The 17,097-nt window shown below is 44.5% G+C and overlaps 1 protein-coding gene across 6 annotated transcripts in view; it reads right to left on the reverse strand.

Moving 5' to 3' along the window:
• PAICS (phosphoribosylaminoimidazole carboxylase and phosphoribosylaminoimidazolesuccinocarboxamide synthase) overlaps positions 1–17,097 on the reverse strand; it is a 1,368,496-nt gene that overhangs the window by 921,494 nt on the left and 429,905 nt on the right. The gene's annotated exons all lie outside the window — the stretch shown is intronic.

Consider the following 17,097-nt stretch of genomic DNA (forward strand, 5'->3'; position numbering starts at 1 on the left):
TCTATTTAAAGTGAGAAGGCTATTGGAAATGTAGTCCTTCTGCCAATGAGCTGGACATCCCTCTGTCCTCCCAGAGCCCTACCAGACTCTACCAACATAATGAAGTTCCACGTTTGGGTACACTACTATTGAAGAGACTTTAAAGACTTTAAAACGTTAAATATACCCTATTCCCTCCCAATAAGGGCAGCGTCCTATCTCTCAGGCAGATAGCAAGCAGTCCAGATAGGTAACTTCAGATCTGCCCGTCGTCCAGTCACCTACGCAGGCCACAGGAATCAATACTCTTTCCAGTGATCTTCAATCTCTATCCGGAACCACTCGGGTCACTTCTTAACGATCCTACTACCTCCCTTCACCAATATGCAGATGACAGTTATACCCCAAAGTGAATTGTACCCAAGGCATTTCATGACACAGAAAAGGCCTCACCATGATCCAAGCATGGATGACAAGCACCTACCGAAAAATCAATCCTTCCAAAACAGAATCATGCTACAGGCCATCTATCCAAACAGGAATGACATGCACCTTGCTGGAATCACACCTCAGTTGCCCTCACATGCCAAATCACTCCAGTTCATTGTTGACAGCAATCTCTCCTTTCAGCAACATATCAAAAAAAGAGCACACACTGACAGTTATCAACTAGCACTCATCTGAGATTTAACCCTCCCACTCCCAGCCTCCACGAGGATTTCAGACACATGGTCCAGGCCCTGTGAAAAGATACTCATCACACTGGATATGGTTGTGTGGTAGAGGATTTATTGAGTACCTCAATTCGCCCACCGGCTCTCTCAACAAGATAACAGTTCTGACCTTCTAACATTCCTGAACCAGCATTTTCCCTTTTACATTCTACATTCTACATTCCATGAACATTAAAAGACATTGTAAGCAACAACACATTATTGCGCAATAAGATATTACACACTGCCCTTCCTTCAACTAACAAACAAATATGCGAAAGTAAGAACAACGTAAAGTAAGAACAATATAAACATCATGGTAGAAAATGTACAAATGACATTTTAAACTGTGTAGTACTTGAAACATTAAATTGCTATATACCTATATCAGCTATACCTTGAAAATATGTATATAGAACCACAGGATTCTTTAAAAAAATTCTAAGCTTTAGATATGCAGGTTTACCACATATCCTTTTGGTACGTACAACAACATTCTCCTGTGTTCCATCCATATAGTTCTGTCTAGAGTCTAGATCTCTCTTGTTTGATTCAGAATCACAGGACCCTTTATTATAACACTTACAAATCTTGTTTACATTCCAAACCTTTCCACCAGCTACTTTTACAGACCCATTAAACCTCCTTACTACTATTGTAGGTTCTGACCACTTGCAGTGACCACCAATAGATGTCTGAGGAGTCTTAATGCGAATCCAGTCACCCACATTCACATCACAACTTTTAACAGCCTTTCTGGTATCAAAATACTTTTTATTTCTCCTTTGCCTATGTAAAATGTTGTTTTCAAGATTCTTGAAGTTTACATTCCTCAATTGGGCCCTGTCCAACCAAGGAGGACAAACTCTAGTATTAGGTTTCCTGCTCCATAGCATCTCAAATGGTGATATACCAGTGGTGGTATGTGGTGTAAATCTATGGGCTACAATGGTTCTCTTCTACAGCTTCCTTCCAGTCACCTTATTAGCTAAAGCTCCTCTAATGCTGTTTTTTATCACTTTATTAAACCTCTCCACTATACCATTGGTCTGGGGGTGATAAAGAGAGCTTGTTTTATGCTCAACACCATTCTGTTTGAGCAACAATTTCATTTCCTCAGGTACTAGTTGTACCCCATTATCTGTAACAATTGTGGTGGGATAGCCTTCCCTTTTAAAAATTGCATCCATAAAAGAAATGTCTTTTGAACCTATATTCTTTACCCACTTGATCTCAATCCATCTGGATAACATATCTGTACTTACAAATCCCTTCACTCTTCACAGGACCCACAATGTCCAACCCTACACGTTCCCATGGTATACTGGGTATTGACATGATGGTCATTGTTTCTTGCCTTGACATATACCCGTTGGCAGAGTCTTCACACACACAACAATCTCTAATACATCTCTCTACCTCCAAATCCATACCAGGCCACCAGAAATCTTGCCTGACCAGTTGTTTGGTCTTTGTCATTCCTTGGTGACCCTAATGTGCTAATTGCAAAATCTTTTTTCTCACCCCTACCGGTGGATACATTTTATCTCCTCTCATGACCAAATCATTCTTGACATGCAACTCATCAAATATTTGTCTGACTGCTTCTGGAATTTCTTCTTTCCTAATCTCATTACCTTTCATACCCTGTAAAAGCTGCCCTTTGACTTTCTCTAATATCGCATCAGACAACATCGCTTGTGACCATTCCTCTTCAGACACTATTTCTTGATTGACATTCAAAATTTCTTCCTCATCATTCTCAACCACATCACTGTCATCAATAACATTGGTTAACCTGGAAAGACAATCCGCTGATTTGTTCTTAACCCCAGGTACATATTCCACTTCCCAATTGTATTCTTGTAGTCCTGCTACCCACTTCCTAATTCTAGAGGAAACTTTGTCTAACCCTTTTGTCATGAGGATTTCCTTAAGTGGCTCATGATCTGATCTCACCACAAATTTAGTACCCCAAATGAACGTGCAGAACTTTTCAACAGAGCATTTAATCGCCAAAATCTCCTTCTCAATTGTGGAATAGTTACATTCCGCCTCTCTCAACACCCTTGAAATGAATGCCATTGGGTACTCAACTCCCCCTTCAGCCTGTGACAACACAGCACCCAAACCACAATTACTGGCATCAGTGGTGATAAAACGTTTCTTATTAGGATTAAGTGCTTTCAACGTAGGTGCATTGTTCAACTCCCTCTTAACTTTATCAAACTCATTTTCACACTGTTCATCCTCCTCAAACTTCACATTCTTTTTTTACCAATTTCCTCTTTTACTCGCTAAATCCGGAATGAATCGGGCATAATACTCCGCCATACCTAAAAATGAGACTAATTTGCCATTGCACGTGGGACTGGGAAAATTATTAATAGCATTTACCAAATCTAACTTTGGTTTAATACCTTCACCAGAAATCTCATGTCCTAAATACTGTATGCAGGACTTGTTGAATTTACATTTGTCTTTGCTGAGCGTGAGTCCTGCCTCCTCAAAATTGTCTAAAACTTTGTGGACTCTGCTATCATGTTCTACCTGGTCTTTTCCACACACAAGAACATCATCTTGAAAGCATAAAATACCTTTCATATGGTGGAACAACTGGTAATGTACCCTCTGAAACACAGCTGTAGCAGATATAAGACCAAAAGGCATCCGTTTACATTGGAATAACCCTTCTGTGGTGATAAAAGCTGTGAGATTCTTTGAACTAGGATGAAGTTTTATCTGATGAAATGCAGATTTCAAATCAAGAGTACTCATTATCCTGGCGTCTTTGATAGTGCCCAGCATTTCTGTAATATTGGGCAATGGATGCCTGCCAGGAATTACACACTTATTGACACATCTAAGGTCTATACACAATCTCAATTTTCCATTTGGCTTATGTACAATTACCAAAGGTGATACCCATTCTAAGGATTCTACTCTTTCTATAACTGCTTGTTTTTCCATCTTCTCAAGCTCTTCCTTTACTGCAGACTTGATAGCCAAAGGAACCGTCCATACTTTTTGTATAAGTGGAACTGCATCCGTTTTCATCCAAATTCTGTGGTAGAAGTCTTTAAAAGAACCTAATTCATCACGAAAAACACAGTGCTGTTCAAATGATGCTAACCCATTGTCTTGCTCCACAGCATATACAGTCTCTTCAGCACTGGGATCAAGTTTTATTTTCAGCCTCCTCTGATGTGACCAACTGAGTAGAGGCAATCTTCCTCTTTTTGAAACATATACTTTTCCTTCCGCTGTTCGATCCTTAAATTTAAATACAGACCAAAATAAACCTTCAAGCTCAATGCGCCTGCCACCATAGGCAACAGGTTTGACGATATCTACTTCCTTTAAGCTTATTCCAGTCTCAAATTTCTCTTCAAATAGTACTTTTGGCAAAAGAGTGTATATAACCATGTTGAAATCTACATCATTCATCTTTATGGTTGCCATGGGCTTCTCTAAATCTGCATCATCATCATGAATCTGATTGACATTAGAGTCTTCTATTGAGAAAGTGCATTCTTCCATTTCATCGCACAACTCCTCAATGCAGTCTATGTTTTCCTGTTTTGTTCTGCAGTATTTGGTGAGATGACCTTTCCTGTTGCATCTCTTACAAACTTCCTTGATGGCAGGACAATCGTCACTACTCGCCAAATGTTGTGTACTGTTACAGCGAAAACATATTCTGCTGTCTAGGAATTCTTTTCTTTTCTTAAACTTTGTTCCTTTCTTCTTTTCATGTATTGTAGTCTTCGCACTTTGATTTGTCTTAGTAGGGTTCTTATTTTGAATTAATAATACATCTGATGTTTGTAAATCTTCAACTTTCTTGTCTTTAGATTCTGTCCTCTTCTCAAGCTATCTTCCACACTTATTAGTGTGTTCTACCTCCTTCGCAACGCTAAGAACTTCTTCCAGAGATGGATTGCCTTTTGACCACAATGCCTCCCTTACTTTTCCATCACAACACTCCACCATAAACTGGTCCCGCAACCTCTCATCTAGATTTGTTCCAAACTCACATGAGGCTGGCAAACTTCGTAATGCAGTAATATATTGTTCTACTGATTCTCCATTTTCTTGTTGTTTTTTCCAAAGTGTAGCGCTCAAGAACAATGCTCACCGACTTTTCATAAAGCAAATCAAGCATTTTGATGCATTTTTCATATTCAGTGAGCCCTTCTGCTTGTGCATCAGACAAAACGGCACATTTTCAAACTGTTCTTGTCCGTAATTACCCTGACAATGTATCAAAAGACATTTCTTCCTTTCATTGGCAAAATGTAAACCATGGGCAGCCAGCACATAGTGCTCAAAACGCTTGTTGTTTTTGTGTTCTTTTTTTTATTTGTTCATTCTGTCTCTTTTCTTTTCCTTTCTTCCCTCTCTTTCCTTTTTCTCTTTCTCTTTTCCACTTGCTATTGTTTACAGGATATACGGTTGAACTTGTATGCGTTTAATACAAAACACCAATAAATTCCGTTTAAAAAAAATAGTGCTCAAAACGCTTTCCCACCTTTTCCATGGTAATGCTGGCTCTCCCTTAGTGTCTAAAAAGTAATGTGGAGGTGGTATCCCTTGGATAGTTATACTTGGAATAGTGGTTTGGCGGCTGTTCTGTGAAAATGGAACTAGAATAAGCTTCTTATGTGTGTTGTAACACAATCTATGCCCAAAGATTAACAGTACAATGAATTCCTTTTTGTCCAGTTACTTTATGTATAAATTGCTTTGCACTTTTGTCTCATATTTTGCACTTTTGCCTCATATGTTGCTATTGATGATAAGGAATACAAAGTACGTTCAATGCAGTATTTGCATTTATTTTATTTTTCGCACTCCTTTTATTCCTTTTTGTTGCTTTACTTATATTAATAACAATTTAGTTCACTGGCCAGGTGCAGGTATCAAAACAAAGTTTATTTGCTCCTCTTCCACTTTAATGTCGTATAAGAATTTTTGGTTATTTCACTTAAATGTCTTCTTGGATATATATATCTTTCACTTTGATGACTTATTGTTTTTATATAAATTCCGGCATTATACAATCAGATAATGCTTCACTGCAGTTTAATGGCACACAATTGGTAATAGATCTGTTGCACACGCAAACAATTCTGTCACTCTGCGGTTTGCATTGCGCGTCGCTTTATTCTTGCTTTTACAGTATCACTTCGGTTTCACTTTACTGTTATCATAGCTGCGTTGGTAAGCAATCGAAGTGATGATTTCATAACAAAATGGCGGCACGTCGCCCTACACCTTTAGGTCCTTTCCTCTAAATGTGCACAAGATGTGCGTAGTATGCGACATTATCAAAACAAGCAAGACTTGCGCAGAAAAAGCTTGTGCAGTGTCGGTAATCCTGGTCTTTACTCTTTGTTTTCAAAAAATGCAAATTGTGCGCTACTTGTAATCCTTTGAGCTAATGTCCTAATGCAGTATAAACTTCACCATACAGTTTTCTGATCACGTAGCGTGCATGAAGAAGGTGGACACGTTGCAATGAGAGAATTAAAGTGAATTAGGGCACAAAACGCCTTGCGCTGCACTCTTCCTAACGCTTGTTTGTTTGTTTGTTTTATTCACTTGTAATGAGCACCAGACCCAAAGGTATACTGGCGCAGCAGTACAGAATATGCAAGGTTTAGGGTTACATGGTTACAGATTTCAAGCAGAAACAAAATATATAAAGTCCGTGGAAGATCAGAAACAGAATGCAAGCAAGATAGAATATGTACAGGCACGAGCAGGTTTTCACAGGCACGAGGCACTAACAGGTTGTCAGTAGCCTAAGGGAAGATGTACAAATGGGCAACAGGATGGTGAGTATATATGTATATACACTAGGAAGTATCAGTAGTCTAGAAGGAGCTAGTGAGCAACTAAACGTCGGCAGATTTCAGTAGATTGATATAGTTGCATCTGAATTTCAGAAAGGGCTGCTCCTCGCGTAGAAGATGTGGCAATGAATTCCATAATTGGGCCGCTCGGACCTGGAAGCTACCTCCCCCAGCCTTGGCCAGCCTGAATCGCGGTATGATAAGGCTATTGGCATTGGCGGTTCTTGCCGGTCGGGTGGAGCTTGTCTTTAGGAATCTGTCTATGAGATAGCTGGGTCCGGCATTATTCAAAGCTTTGTGAACAAGGGATGCAACTTTTAAATGGATTTTGTTTTGGGTAGATAGCCAGTTGTTTTGGCGCCTAATCTTAGAAATGTGCGATCTTTTGGACACGCCAAGAGCTGCTCTTAATGCATTGTTTTGTAGGATTTGAATTCTGCGGATGATAGATTTGTTGGCACCGATGTATAGGGCATTGCAATAGTCGAGCCTAGACAAAATCAGGGCTCTAGCTAAAATAATGCAGTTGTCATCTGAGAGAAAGTATTTACCTGCTCTAATGAGCTTACAAGTGTTAGCTGTGGCTGATGCCATGGATTTCACCTGTTTATCGAAAGAGAGGGTGGAATCCAGATAAAAGCCAAGTGTCTTCACCTCCTTGGCCCCATTGATGATATTGCCATCAATCTCAAACGAGGCGTAGTCTTGGCCACATTTTTTAAGATTCGGGTGAGTACCCAGGATGATTAGCTCTGTTTTATCATCATTCAGGCATAGACCGTGGGTTGCCATCCATGCCTGGATGATGAGATACACCCTATTTACCAAGGCCAAATCCTCGTTGCAATCCCTGGAAAGTGGGAGGAGAATCTGGGTATCGTCTGCATAATTAGTGTAGGTGATACCAAGAAGGTCCAGATCATCAAAGAGGGACTTAGTAAATATGTTGTATAAGGTGGGGGAGGCACAGGACCCCTGGGGAACTCCACATAGAATGGGATTGGATCAGCCGCTGCCGAAGGGAGAACACCCTCCTAGTCCTGTCACTGAGGAAGGACTCAATCCAGGTTATAGCCCCCTTGGAGAAATGTGCAGCTGAATCTAGGTGGCTGGAAACGACCTTGTGGTCGACAAGATCGAATGCAGCCGAAAGGTCCAGCAGCAGGAGAAGGGCTGTTTTATCTTTGTCTCGAAGTTCATCTATTTGTGCCTTCAAATCAATGAGGGCAGTCTCAGTACCATGTTGGGGACGAAAGCCTGATTGACATGCTGCTAAGAGCTTATGTTGTTCCAAGAATTTTTGAATTTGGTTATAAGCAATCTTGTCCAGGATTTAAGCAGAAATGGGACTGTTGTGATGGGACGGTAGTTTGTAGGTATAAGTGGGTCTAGGGTTTGCTTTTTGAGCAGCGGTAGTACCCAAGATTGTTTCAGGTTGGTAGGCACGGTACCTGTTGCAAATGAAGCGTTAATAAGTTTTGATACAAATGGGGAGAGATCTCTGGCAGCGTCTTTTATAAGCTGAGCCGGGCAGAGGTCGCCTTGGCAGTTGGATGGCTTGAGAGAGAGGATGACTTTCTCTACTTCAAGGATAGAGGTTTTTGAGAACATGAATCGCACAGCTGAGTCCTGTTCCTTTGAAAGTGGGTCGGTACTCGGGTTATTGGTCTGGGATGGTTGATTGAGAGAGGCTTTTTTCTTGGCTATTTTCTCTTGGAGCATAATTACTTTATTTGATAGTGCTTGTTGTATGTTTGCACACCATGTTTTATCTTTCAAGCTTGTGTCCGGGATGGGTGACTCTAATTCCTTGAGGATGGTGAATAGTTCCCTCGTACTTGAATTAGCATTAGATATACGCTTATTACATGAATTTCGCTTGGTCATGTGGATTTCCTTTTTGTAGTGGGAGGAGATTTCCATAAGTTTATTTTTTTGGTTTTCTGACGGGATTAGCCTCCATGCGGTTTCACAACTCCTCTTAAGTTGTCGTAAATCCTTTAGTTCAGGGGTGAACCATTTATTTAGATGGGATTCGGGTTTACTCAGTCTGAGTTTTAGGGGGGCAATGTTGTCAAGTGTGGTTAACATAATTTTGTTGTACTCGTCGACGAGTGTTTCCGGGTCTAAGTGATCTAAGTGCTAATTGGTTAAGACTGGGTAGGATGGCGGGAATCACTTTATCCTTAGTAATACTCTTTTTATTCCTTGTTGGACATGGCGGGACCATAGTGGGAGCTGCAAAGAGTGGTCTGGAGGTGGAGAGTTCAAAGGACAAGAGGAAATGGTCTGTCCAAGGTTGTGGGGAGATGGATTTGATGTTGGCAGTGCAATTGTAGTAGTAGTTTTTGATTAACAGTAACTTACTGTCCTGACAGACGATCGCATCGCAATGAACAGTCAAACAGGACTTCAAATTTCGGAATCTTCAAATATTTTGCACACAATACTTTCGTCGGGTTTCTTAAACTCCAACCATCGTGGCTTTGGTAATGCACATACATCCCTGCACACAGCTTCTCGTTGCTTGTAGTTTTTGGATTCAGTAGTCAGGATCAACGGCTACTCGGTGGGCTGCCGTATTCTTATTCCTTTCTTCTTATCCCGTCCTCGTCGCCACTGAAAAGATACTCATCACACTGGATATGGTTGTGTGGTAGAGGATTTATTGAGTACCTCAATTGGCCCACCGGCTCTCTCAACAAGATAACAGTTCTGACATTCTAACATTCCTGAACCAGCATTTTCCCTTTTACATTCTACATTCCACATTCCATGAACATTAGAAGACATTGTAAGCAACAACACATTATTGCACAATAAGATATTACACCCTGGTAATCTCACATCTCAATGGTGGGAATGCTCTCCTCACTGGTTTCCAGGCCACCCTCAAAGCACACCTTATGGGCATTCCATATGCCGCTGTACGCCTCATAACAGAAACTAAGAAATGTGACCACATCTCCCATATCCTAAGAGAATTACATTGGCTACCCATCAGTGAAGGGTCAGTAATGCGAGGCGGACAAATGCTTGTGTATTTTTCAAGAATAATCATTTTTATTAACCCCTTAACTGCCAAGGGGTTTCCCCCCGCTGTCATGATGCCTACCCCCGGAGCACCAGGCACAGCACCCCCGGAAGCAGGCATCATGCCCTCGGGTAAAAGCCCAGCGGCCCCTTATAGGGGCTCTTTGGATTCAGTCCTGGCGCCTTTGGCGTCAGGCTCATGTTGGACATCAGTCCTGGCGCCATAGGCGCCAGGCTCATTTTTTGGGAGGTGTTTTGTGCACTTACCTGATGCAGACCATGCTGCACGCTTCAGGCCTCCCTGAGACCTGAAAGGGACTATTTTTTCATAGGGACTATTTTTTCATAGGGACTATTTTTTCACTCAGGCGTGGCCAGGGAAGGATACATACCAAGTTGGGGAAGGATACATACCTGGGACTTCTTTGGAGGCTATTTAAGCCACGCCCAGACAGCAGCTCATGCTTCGCGTTGTTCTGCTTCCTGCAGCTTAACGCTCACCATGTCTGTTCCTGCTCCTGGACTCCAGCCACGCCCGCCTCGAACCTGGAAGACTTGCAAGGAAGGAAGAGAAGAGAAAGGTGAAAACCAAGGACTATTTCAAACTTCTTACCTGCATCCGGAATCTTCTCGCCAGCATCCCTGAAGAAAGACTTCCATTTAAAAGCATTGCGTTGCTTGCTGCAGCGCCACGCTTCACTCACCTGTCCTCGAGACATCTCCCGGCTCCATCGCGGCTGTCAGCATCGGACGCCACATCTCTGCACCTAGGGGAGAGAGGAAGAAACAAAAGGTGAGCAGAAGGAACACAGAAGGAAAGCCTGATTAACAGCCATAATACTTACCGGCTTTTCTTCCACATTTCGGGTCGGCGCCGCCCCGTTGGCAGGTACCGTACCCCGGCCCCTATGGGGAAAGGACAAGAGACATTTCTGGGGAATGATAAGGACATTTAGAAGGATCGCCCTCATCACTACTCACCTCGGCAGTTTAACCCCTCGACGCATCGCCTTCATTCTGCACCTGAAATAAAGGACAGATCACAGGTCAGAAAGACAACATAAAGGGGGCCTCACTTGAACTTTGAACTTTCATACTTACGGCGCATCGCTCAGGAAAGTCAAGTGGATTTTGCCAGCGCCATTCTGAAAACCAGTGAAGTAACTGGACGAAAGCGCCCCTGCACCAGAAGCAGGATGGAGAGTTCATCCTTCCAAACCATAAGGTGAGCATAAACCGGGGTTTGGAGGAAGTTAGAGAGGAACGAAGGGGGAAAGGGAGGAGCTAGCACACTATTCTGCAGACTGTTAATCCCCTTTCTCATCTGCAGAAAGATATTCCTACGGGCCAGGCAAGCACGATTTGGAGGTCCTGTCCAATAGGTGTTCCGGGTCCTGCGCATCACGCTAGAAGAGGCCACAGCAATCCAGACTAGACCAGCGCCCCCGTGGGGACCAGGTGAGCCTTACAGAACGCGAAGCCTTCCTACAAATTCCCACGCAGGCGCTATGGAAACTTCCGAAACTGACCAGTTGGCCCAATTACTGGGGGAATTACGGGCCGAAGTACACGCCGCTCGTCAAGAGACTAGTGCCCTCAGGAGGGAAGTGATTGTAATAAAGGATAGAGCTGATGACCTGGCTGAACAGCTTTTGCAAGGTCAAGCTGGACAAACTCCTTTACCCGCTCCTGTGGTTTCCAGTAACCCGGTGCAGATTAATCTACCTGGAAACATGCCGCTGGCCCCACCTGAACGCTTTGCTGGGGACCCCAAACGATTCGCCGTATTCATGAATCAGTGTCGTTTGCACTTCCTATGCAGACCTGGGGCCTTCCCTAATGATCAGACCAAGGTAGCTTTTGTGTTGTCATATCTCAGCGGCTGTGCTGCCGATTGGTCAGTCCCACTGGTAACTCAAGATGACCCGATTCTTCGTGATTTTCAAGGATTTCAAACAAGCATGGAAAGGTTATTTGCTCGACACTCCCAGGGTCAGGCTCTGGATGACGAACTTCTATCTCTGCGACAGGGCAATCAAGACCTTCTATCCTACATTGCAACCTTTAATAGACTAATTGTGGAAACTGGTTGGCCAGAGGATAAAAGAATCACGTTATTCTATCGAGGTCTACGCGGAGAACTTAAAGATGTCCTGGCACAAGTTGTAAATCCGTCCCAAGAATGGACTGAATATATAGACTTAGTGGTCCAATTGGATCACATGCTGCAAAACAGAAAAGCAGATCGGTCCAAGTTTGAAACATGGGTGTTGGTCAAGACCCACGCTAACCCCAAGGGGGCTGATGGCTCGGAGCCTATGCAAATCGGAGGGGTTAAAGGACCCCTAACTCAAAAAGAACGGGAAAGAAGACGACAGATGCAATTATGCCTTTATTGTGGGTCCTCTGGACACTTTCTACGAGATTGCCCGGTTAAGCCGCCCAAGAAGGTGGTAGGAGCCGCTGATAAAATCCATGGAAACTCTGTATCGGGAAACGACCACGCCCGGCAAGTGTAGGGGTCCGCTTGCCGAGCTTGAAAACTAACTCTCAGACCTCGCATTTCATTGTGCCAATGGTCCTCGTAGATCCGGAACAGCCTAAAAGGTTGCATGCTAAAAAGGCATACATCGATAGCGGGGCTATAGGAAACTATGTGGATCGAGAATTGGTCTCTAGGATAAACCTCCCTCTGCGTCCTAAAACCAACAAAGATGTCATCACCACAGTAGATGGAACCGAAATTGCCTCTGGACCGGTAACATATTCCACAGCTGAGGTGACACTTGTAGGTCCGGATGGCCATCGGGAGGCAGTTGTGTTTGATGTAATCAAGGCTCCACAGATTCAGCTTATTCTCGGAATCCCTTGGTTAGAGACACATAATCCTCGAATTGATTGGCGAGCGAAGAGAATAACCTTCCCGGATTGTGCACAAACCTGCTACCCAGAAAATCCAAAGATTAATCTAGCATCAATAACCTCTGTCCCCGTGCAACTACCTCCAGAGTACCAAGACTTTCAGGACGTCTTCCAAAAGGAACAGGCCAACACGTTACCTCCCCACAGATCGTACGATTGCCAAATCGATCTGGTGCCCGGTGCACAACCCCCTTGTAGCAGGATTTACGCCCTTACTGAACCAGAGAATCTGCATTTGAGACAATATTTAGATCAATACCTCGCCAATGGTTTCATTCGCCCGTCAAAGTCCCCGGCATCCTCAGCTTTGTTCTTCGTGCCTAAAAAAGAAGGCGACCTTAGAACTTGTATCGATTACCGCGCATTGAACCAGATAACTGTTAAAAATCGTTACCATCTGCCTCTGATCCCTGAACTCCTTGACCAGGTGAGGGACACTTGCGTATACACCAAGTTAGATCTCCGGGGGGCTTATCATCTGGTACGAGTAAAAGAAGGCGACGAATGGAAAACGGCCTTCCGTACAAAATATGGACTATTCGAATACCAGGTGATGCTTTTCGGGTTGTGCAACGCGCCTGCAGCCTTCCAATTCTTCATGAACGGTGTCCTTCGGGAACTCATCGATGTCTGTGTTGTCGTGTATATCGATGACATTCTTGTGTACTCCTCTTCGGAATCTGATCACAGAAAGCATGTCAGGGCCGTCCTAGAGAAACTGCGCCAGCACAAACTGTTTGCCAAGCTGGAAAAATGTGTTTTCCATACCACCGAGGTTGAGTTTCTCAGATTCATCCTGACACCTAAAGGGGTCCGAATGGATTCACGGAAAGTGGATGCCATCCTCAAATGGCCATCACCTAGTTCGGTGAAAGGTGTCCAAAGCATGCTTGGTTTTGCCAACTTTTATCACAGGTTTATCCCGGAATTTTCACGTGTGGTGCAACCCATCACTGCACTCTTGCGAAAAAATAAACGTTTTGAATGGACCGAGGAAGCCGAACAGGCCTTTCAGGAGTTGAAAGCTAAGTTCACGTCCGCACCTATTTTGAAGCACCCGCGCCCCAATCTCCCATATATAGTCGAAACCGACGCGTCCAGCTTAGCCATGGGAGCTGTCCTGTCTCAGAGAGACCCTGAAACCAACCAACTGCACCCCGTAGCATTTTGGTCCAGGAAGTTCTCGCCGCCGGAGATAAATTATGCGATCACTGATAAGGAACTATTAGCCATTAAGTCCGCCTTTAAGGCTTGGCGGCATTATCTCCTCGGCGCCCGGCATACCATCAACGTGATCACTGATCACCGAAATTTACAATATTTAAAAACTGCCAAGGCTCAATCGTCTCGACAGCTCTGATGGGCTTTGTTCTTTGCTGAGTTCGATTTTGTAATCACCTACCGCCCCGGCTATAAGAATGGTAAGGCGGACGCTCTATCCCGAATTGGAATGGAAGAAATAGACACAAACTCAGAACCTGTGCCGATAATTCCCGAACAAAGAATTTTGGGGATAACCACTTTACAAACCCTTGAAGACATTCAAGCACGAGTGAAACAATTCCTGGACTCTTCAGCCTTGCAGGGTTGGATCAAAAGGGGGTCTAACTTTTCAGTCAAGGATGGCTTACCTTACTTCCAAGGACGCTTATTTTTGCCAGAAAAGGAATTGCAAGAACTGGTTATTTCCCGTCATCATGATACCCTGATGGAAGGACATCCTGGCATTGCCAAAACAGAGGAAAAGGTTAAACGACAATTCTGGTGGCCTTCCTGGCGAAAGGATATTAAATCTTTCGTGATGTCCTGTGGAGTTTGTGCCCAAAACAAAGGTCAAAAGACAAGACCCGCCGGTCTTCTTCAGCCCTTAGACATTCCACCAGCACCTTGGCACACCCTGTCACTAGATTTTATCACGGACCTGCCCTCTTGTAATGGTTACAATACTATTCTGGTCGTGGTGGATTTATTTTCCAAAATGGTCCACTTTATTCCGTTGAAAGGATTACCTTCAGTTTTTGTTCTTGCCAAGGAATTCCTCGAAAATATCATCCGTTTGCATGGATTCCCGTCCATACTAGTCTCCGATCGGGGAAGCCAGTTTATTTCTCATTTTTGGAAAAAGTGTTGTCAACTGGCACAAATCGACGTAAGACTCTCGACCAGCCACCACCCACAGACCGATGGTCAGACGGAGAGAACGAACCAGACCCTTGAACAATATCTACGATGTATGTTGCACCAATCGGAGGGTAATTGGAAGGACATTTTATGGGTGGCTGAATATGCATACAATAACTCGATACACTCTGGAACTGGTCAGAGCCCCTTTTATACCCTATATGGACATCACCCTCGTACTTCAGACTTGGACTCACCTCTGAGCCTTGAAATGCCCGCAGTGGACCATTTGCATTCTACGATTACTCAAGCCTTCAAGGATGCAACTGCACATTTGCAACATGCGAAAGGGAAATACAAAAAGAATGCGGATCTGCATCGAAGAGAGGCGCCTCCATACCAAATAGGGGATCAGGTATGGTTGGCTACCAAATACCTATCACTCAAGGGGCCTCGAACTTTTAATCCAAGGTATTTAGGCCCTTACTCGATCGAAGCTATAATCAACCCAGTGGCAGTCAAGCTCGATCTACCAGCTAACATGCGGATTCACCCCGTTTTTCATGTGTCACTTTTGAAACCAGTGCACCCAGGAACCAGATTAACAAAGCCACCAGAACCGATTCAGATAGATGGGGAGCCTGAATTCGAGGTGAAGAACATTTTGGACTCTAAGATCTCAAAATCAAAACTTTTCTATCTAATTGATTGGAAAGGGTACGGGCCTCAGGAAAGGTCTTGGAAACCCAGTGATCACGTACATGCACCTCGGCTGGTAAAAAGGTTCCATCGGAATTTCCCAAACAAACCGAAACCTCCAGAAGGAACGACCTTGGGAGGGGCCTTGGGGGGGAGTGCTGTCATGATGCCTACCCTCGGAGCACCAGACCAGGCCCAGCACCCCCGGAAGCAGGCATCATGCCCTCGGGTAAAAGCCCAGCGGCCCCTTATAGGGGCTCTTTGGACTCAGTCCTGGCGCCTTTGGCGCCAGGCTCATGTTGGACATCAGTCCTGGCGCCATAGGCGCCAGGCTCATAAAGGGAGGTGTTTTGTGCACTTACCTGATGCAGACCATGCTGCACGCTTCAGGCCTCCCTGAGACCTGAAAGGGACTATTTTTTCATAGGGACTATTTTTTCACTCGGGCGTGGCCAGGGAAGGATACATACCTAGTTGGGGAAGGATACATACCTGGGACTTCTTTGGAGGCTATTCAAGCCACACCCAGACAGCAGCTCATGCTTCGCGTTGTTCTGCTTCCTGCAGCTTAACGCTCACCGTGTCTGCTCCTGCTCCTGGACTCCAGCCACGCCCACCTCGAACCCGGAAGACCTGCAAGGAAGGAAGAGAAGAGAAAGGTGAAAACCAAGGACTATTTCAAACTTCTTACCTGCATCCGGAATCTTCTCGCCAGCATCCCTGAAGAAAGACTTCCATTTAAAAGCATCGCGTTGCTCGCTGCAGCGCCACGCTTCACTCACCTGTCCTCGAGACATCTCCCGGCTCCATCGCGGCTGTCAGCATCGGACGCCACATCTCTGCACCTGGGGGAGAGAGGAAGAAACAAAAGATGAGCAGAAGGAACACAGAAGGAAAGCCTGATTAACAGCCATAATACTTACCGGCTTTTCTTCCACATTTCGGGTCGGCGCCGCCCCGTTGGCAGGTACCGTACCCCGGCCCCTATGGGGAAAGGACAAGAGACATTTCTGGGGAATGATAAGGACATTTAGAAGGATCGCCCTCATCACTACTCACCTCGGCAGTTTAACCCCTCGACGCATCGCCTTCATTCTGCACCTGAAATAAAGGACAGATCACAGGTTAGAAAGACAACATAAAGGGGGCCTCACTTGAACTTTGAACTTTCATACTTACGTCGCATCGCTCAGGAAAGTCAAGTGGATTTTGCCAGCGCCATTCTGAAAACCAGTGAAGTAACTGGACGAATGCGCGCCCCTGCACCAGAAGCAGGATGGAGAGTTCATCCTTCCAAACCATAAGGTGAGCTTAAACCGGCGTTTGGAGGAAGTTAGAGAGGAACGAAGGGGGAAAGGGGGGAGCTAGCACACTATTCTGCAGACTGTTAATCCCCTTTCTCATCTGCAGAAAGATATTCCTACGGGCCAGGCAAGCACGATTTGGAGGTCCTGTCCAATCGGTGTTCCGGGTCCTGCGCATCACGCTAGAAGAGGCCACAGCAATCCAGACTAGACCAGCGCCCCCGTGGGGACCAGGTGAGCGTTACACCCAGTGCCAAGGCCTTTTTTGGTGATTTTGGTATGTCGCCATTCAATCCCTTGTAACTTTTTTGTTACATGAGATATCTCGGCCAAATCTGGCCCCTTTTCTTCCCACATGCAGGCGGTAATCATGCAACCAAAAGAAACCTAGTTTGCTATATGGGGGTGAAAGAAAATAACCAAAAAGGGAGGACATTTGGGATTTTTTCAGAAAATGTCAATAAAATG

The sequence above is a fragment of the Ambystoma mexicanum genome, chromosome 6q, assembly GCF_040938575.1.
Source record: "Ambystoma mexicanum isolate Mex_15411 chromosome 6q, UKY_AmexF1_1, whole genome shotgun sequence".
Classification (NCBI taxonomy): domain Eukaryota; kingdom Metazoa; phylum Chordata; class Amphibia; order Caudata; family Ambystomatidae; genus Ambystoma; species Ambystoma mexicanum.